Genomic DNA, 6,060 nt, shown 5'->3' with positions numbered 1-6,060 from the left:
TTTTTTTTTTTTAAAGATTTTATTTATTTATTTGAGAGAGAGAGAATGAGAGAGAGCACATGAGAGAGGGGAGGGTCAGAGGGAGAAGCAGACTCCCTGCCGAGCAGGGAGCCCGATGCGGGACTCGATCCAGGGACTCCAGGATCATGACCTGAGCCGAAGGCAGTCGCTTAACCAACTGAGCCACCCAGGCGCCCCACATCATTAGTTTTTGATGTAGTGTTCCATGATTCATTGTTTGCGTATAACACCCAGTGCTCCATGCAGAACGTGCCCTCTTTAATACCCATCACCAGCCTAACACATCCCCCCACCCCCCTCCCCTCTAAAACCCTCAGTTTCTCAGAGTCCATAGTCTCTCATGATTCGTCTCCCCCTCCGATCTCCACCCCCTTAATTTTTCCCTTCCTACTATCTTTTTTTTTTAACATATAACGTATTATTTGTTTCAGAGGCACAGTTTTGTGATTCCTCAGTCTTACACGATTCACAGCGCTCACCATAGCACATACCCTCCCCAATGTCTATCACCCAGCCACCCCATCCCTCCCACCCCGCACCACTCCAGCAACCCTCAGTTTGTTTCCTGAGATTGTCTCTTATGGTTTGTCTCCCTCTCTGGTTTCATCTTGTTTCATTTTTTTCCTCCCTTCGAGGGAGAGTGAATCTTAAGCAGGCTCCACGCCCAGCATGGAGCCCAATGCGGGGTGGGGGGGGCTCCATCTACCTCACAACCCTGAGATCATGACCTGAGCCGAAACCAAGGGTTGGATGCTTAAGTGAATGCGCCACGCAGGCGCCCCTATTTATTTATTTATTTATTTGACAGAGAGAGACACAGCGAGAGAGGGAACACAAGCAGGAGGAGTGGGAGAGGGAGAAGCGGGCTTCCCGCAGAGCAGGGAGTCCGATGTGGGTCTCGATCCCAGGACCCTGGGATCATGACCTGAGCCGAAGGCAGACACTTAATGACTGAGCCACCCAGGCGCCCCCTATTTATTTATTTTTAAATAATCTCTATATCCAACGTGGGGCTCGAACTTGCAACCTTGAGATCGAGAGTCACATGCTCTACCCACTGAGCCAGTCAGGTGCCCCTAGAAGTCTTTAAATATAAACGAATGTTTGCAACTTCTTGAAGAGCTTGTCAATCTATGCAGTGTCAACTATTTACAGCTAATGTTTCTCAGACTTTTACTGGGTGCCAGGCTCCTCTCAATGCACTTTTCCTGTTTTCTCATTTAATTTGGAAAAAAAAAAAAAAAAAAAAAAAGGCCTTGACTGTGATCCTGTTATCAGCTACGTGTTATAAGGGAGGACCCTGAAGTGCAGAAGCGTTGAGTAATTGCCCCAGGCCACACACCCAATAAATGGTAAAGGCGGACTTGGAACCCAAGTGGTTGGGCTACACAGCCCAAGCAGTAACAACTTAACCATGCCACTTTTCAGCTAGTAAATGGGCAGAGTTACAGAATGGGGTACATTCCATATAGTGGGCCATGGACGAACCCAATTATTTTAGGTTAAGGAAGTGGAAATAAGGACATGCAAATATTGACCCTAGTACTTTCCTATCTTCCCTGAGCCTTAGTGATTTCAACTATAAAATATGGCTAGCAGGCCAGATGTTTCTGAGTATTGGTATTAATGAGTCGACAATTCTAAAGGGTCATGGAAGTGTCTAAAATTATCCCATTTATCTGAAGAATCAGCTTACTTTCATTTGTGCTCCACCTCAGCAGAAAAGTCGTTGGAGGACGAACGGCTGCTGAGATTACTCTGCTGCTTGTATTAGGGATAATTCAATTCCCTATATGTTCAAGGCTGTTAATCTTTGATTTTCACTTTTCCCAGCAGATACAACGGCTCCCTTTTGGCTTTCAAAACACCCTGTGACTCCCCATAATCCACTTTGCAATAATTGCTCTAAAGTGTTCTGCTTTAGTCTTTCTAATTTTTTAAAGAGAAAATTATTTTGTGCTTACCAATTTATATCTCAGCAAGATTTTTACTGTACGGTTAACCTACCGACAATTTTGTTCTTCTACCACTAAGGGGCGCTGTTTCATTGATTTTTTTTTTTTTTTTTTTGAGGGGGCGGGGGTGGAGGGTGCTTCAGCTGAAGTCCCTTCTGTGTTGGTATCTGAGTAGTTGAAATTTGGCCTTTTACATACTGCCATTAAAATGCATCCAATTATTTGAGACAAAAAATAAACAAGAAACCTTACTATTAAACAATACCTTTATTCAAGGAGCTCAAAGGTCTGGATGCTCCGAAATTAATTAGAAACTAAGCTTCATTGATTAATACAGAAAAGAAAAAGAAAATCCATTATGTCTTGAAGCAGACTAGAAAAAAAATTCAGTTATATGGATAGCCATTTATAATTCAAAAATAGAAACATTACCATTTGTCATTTATTTTTGTTTTGTATTGATGTTATTTGATGAAATTAAATTTTCATCCATCTTGTAGAATTATTATTACCAGTGGAATACCAGTCATGGTATATAGTTATTTCATTGGATGAATGTACTACAAGGACTTTTCCTGTTTATTTTACTGTTTTGTTACTGCATATATTTGAATTTGTCTTGGTCCTTGCAAGGATGGACTTTGAATTCTAAAGCCTTCTAATTGCAATAGAATTGCAATTAGGTTGTGGAAAAATGGAAAAGAGAATAAGTACGTAGCAATGACCCTAGCCTCCAGGAAGCCTTCCAGGTTTGGGATAAGTATAAACAAAGTATTAAATATCTCAATTTAACCTTTATTATTTAATAAAGAAAAGGCATATGAAAGTACATGCTTGCGTCTGGTTCTAAAGAAAGAAGCACAAGGGCTAAAAGTTAAAATTACATTTATGCTGAAGTTCCTTTACCTTTTAGACCAGAGCAAGCTCACTCCATCCGCTTGTGTTCGGATTTCCATTGCCACCTAACTAATTAACCACAAACTCGGCACCTGAAAAAAACCACTCATTTATTATCTCGCAGTTTCTGCAGGTCAGAAGTCTGGGCTTGGCTGAATTAGGTTCTCTGCTCGGGGTCTCACAAAACTGACATCAAGGTGCCGGAGGGGCTGATTCCTTTCTGGAGCTGGGTGGGGCGGGGGCGGGGGGTGTCTTCTTTCAAGCTCACGTGGTTGTTGGCAGAATTCAGGTGCTTGCAGTTGGAGGGCTGAGGCTGCTCTAAGCTCCCAGAGGCCCACGCAGCTCCTGGCCACGTGGCCTCTCCATATGCCCTCTTTCAATCTTCTCACCGGAAGGACCCAGGCCCTTTAAGGGCTCACCTGATTCCATCAGGCCCAACCTGAGGATGATCTTTTACTTTCAGGTCAACTGATCTGGGAACTTAATTGCCTCTGCAAAACCCCTTCACTGCAGCATCTAGATTAGTGTTTGAATAAGGTGCACCAGGGCACAGGAAACGGGGCGGGGGGGGGGTGGGGAGGTCCATCTTGGAATTCTGCCTGCCTGTCTCAGTCCGTCAGGCTGCTACAGCAAAATACTACAGGCTGAGTGACTTACAACCAATAGAAATTTAGTCCTCACAGCTCTGGAGGCTGGAAGTCTGAGGTCAGGGAGCCAGCATGATCTGCTGAGGCCCCTCTTTTGGGTTGTAGACTTCTCCTTGTAGCTTCATAGGGTGGAAGCGGGTAGCCAGCTCTCTGGAGCCTCTTTTATAAGGCATTAACCCCATTCACGAGGGTCCTACCTTCATGGTTTGAGCACACCCCTAAGGCCCCATCTACCACTAGTACCATCACCCTTAGGGATCAGGATTTCGACATATGAGTTTTGGAAGGACGCAAACATTCAGACCCTAGCATTACCATAATGATTTATAATAAACATTTGAGCTCAATACATTATATTTAAAACTATGGTATTAAGTATCTGAGAGCAGCATAGATGATGTTCTTAAAAGAGAAGAGAACCAAGACTGTCATCCAGAAGCTATACAAAAATTAATGAGATAATGCAATGCTGTCTTGGTTAGTTCAAGCTAAGGGGAGGGGAAAACTCCACCAATACAAACCTGCATTCTATTAGTCTTAAGTAGCATCTATTTACACTGGGCCCAGGATTCACTCAGGAATCACTGCGTGGAGTCCAGCGCCTTCTGCTAACACAGGATCAACTTGGAGAGGGCGGTATGTCTGGGGGGTCATGGGGGTAAGAACCATCTCCTTTTATTTCCCCCTTAGTTCTTACCTAAGAGGAGGGATGCTGTATCCTTCAGGTTAGGATCCTCTCTTAAAACCCCACTGTGACAGGTGACAGAGGTTCTGGCATTTTTTGAAGATTTGAATTTTAAATGTAAAATGTCATGATCATGGGCATGCTTCATTATGCGGCTAGCTGCCGTCATCAAACCCGGGAGAGTGGAGGTGGCCAGTGTGTGGTGCCTTGCTTCCATGTAGAATTGTGATGGGGTCAGAGCCATGACTAAAGAAACTTCTCTGATTGCAGTGTTTGGATGGCGGGAAAGCAGCAGGGTTTTTTTTTTTACTTTTTTTTTTTTCTGTTAAATGTGACATTTTAAGAGATATCATTAAAAAATATTCTTCTGTCCAGGAGAGAAAAGGCTTGGATCTTCAATATCTTTCATTGGAACTATAATGCTCTTGTTACATTTACCATTTTAGCCTTCAAGGCCTTATCTTTTCTGGCTTGGAGAACTGAAGGCGTTTTGATCCTCTTCCAATTCCACAAACAATGTTCTTTAATCAGCTTGAGACATCACTGTTGATCAGAGAAAAGCACTTCCTCCCTCCCTGAAGCGGGCAGCACCTGCCAATCCCCTCATCCAGAGGCAAGAGAGAAGAGCTGTTCTTTGAGCCCACAGAGCACTGTTCTTTCAAATGTACACAAAACCACAGAAAATAACCTGAAACCCATTGCCTCATTAATAGATGCATAGGGGCATTTGTAGACTTAAAAGCGAGGCCGTGGACCCCCCTACCCACCAAATATATTTGTTAGTTCATGCTAGCGTGATATTCGTGATATTGAAAACATGATGTTTCATTTCCACTGGGATTCAATTCATCATTTTGGTGAAAATGCAAAAAGGATAAATAACTAAACAGGAGGTAGAAGCGTATTATTAGTCATATCGTTGATTACTACTGAGCAGACTGTAACAAACCACACTTTCCTCTCTCAAGCTACTTGTTTTAAGCTTTCTTCAATTTTAGAAGGATAGGATATACATACGAATAGATAGGATAGAGACATCACATATACAATATAGACATCACATATATGTAAAATAAGTCATGATTGTCTGGGTTCTGCTGCGGTAACAAATACCCCTCAAATCTCAGTAGTTTAGAGTGACAAAGGTTTATTTTTTGTTCACATTGTATGTCCCTCTGCTCTGTGTTGTCCTTATCAAGAGACCTAGGTTGTTGGAGGCTTCCCGTAGTGCTTCTGCAATTGGTTGGTAGGGGAAAAAGAATCAGACAAATTGTGTGCTTGCTCTTAAAGCTTCCACTTGAAAACGATGCACGTGACATCTGATAACATATCACTAGCCTAAACCAGTCACTTGGTCACACTCCATTCCAGTGGCAAGAGATAGAGAAGCCAGAATGGAACTAAGGACAGACAGACAGACACATTTTAAGGTGAAGATTGTGAAGGAGGGAAATAAATTCTATTATAGCCAAGGGAAGAGAGTCAACTTTGATTTATCACTGTAATATGGTTACGTCAGTAAGTTTGGAATCAGTGAAAACGATACAGGCAATATTCATAGACTATGTTGCCGTTGCTGAGAAGGTAAGTCAGATCTTTATGTACAGACATGCAAATACCCCCGAGAAATACTGAATTTGAAAAAGAGCAAGTAGCGAATACCACGATCTCATTTATCTTAAAAGACACAAAAACATCTAAATAACGTTTGTGCGTGTGTGTGTGCGCGTGTGCGTTAAGTGCATAGAAAAAGGCCTAGAAGAGTTGTTCCCAGTTACTATTCACACGGGGAATACAGAGGGATTTGTGTGCCGTGTAGGGGACTATTACCCTTTTCACTTTACATAATCCTGCG

This window comes from Leptonychotes weddellii, chromosome 9 (genome assembly GCF_054177405.1).
Source record: "Leptonychotes weddellii isolate Sample4059 chromosome 9, ASM5417740v2, whole genome shotgun sequence".
Lineage (NCBI taxonomy): Eukaryota > Metazoa > Chordata > Mammalia > Carnivora > Phocidae > Leptonychotes > Leptonychotes weddellii.
This window is presented reverse-complemented; position numbering follows the sequence as displayed.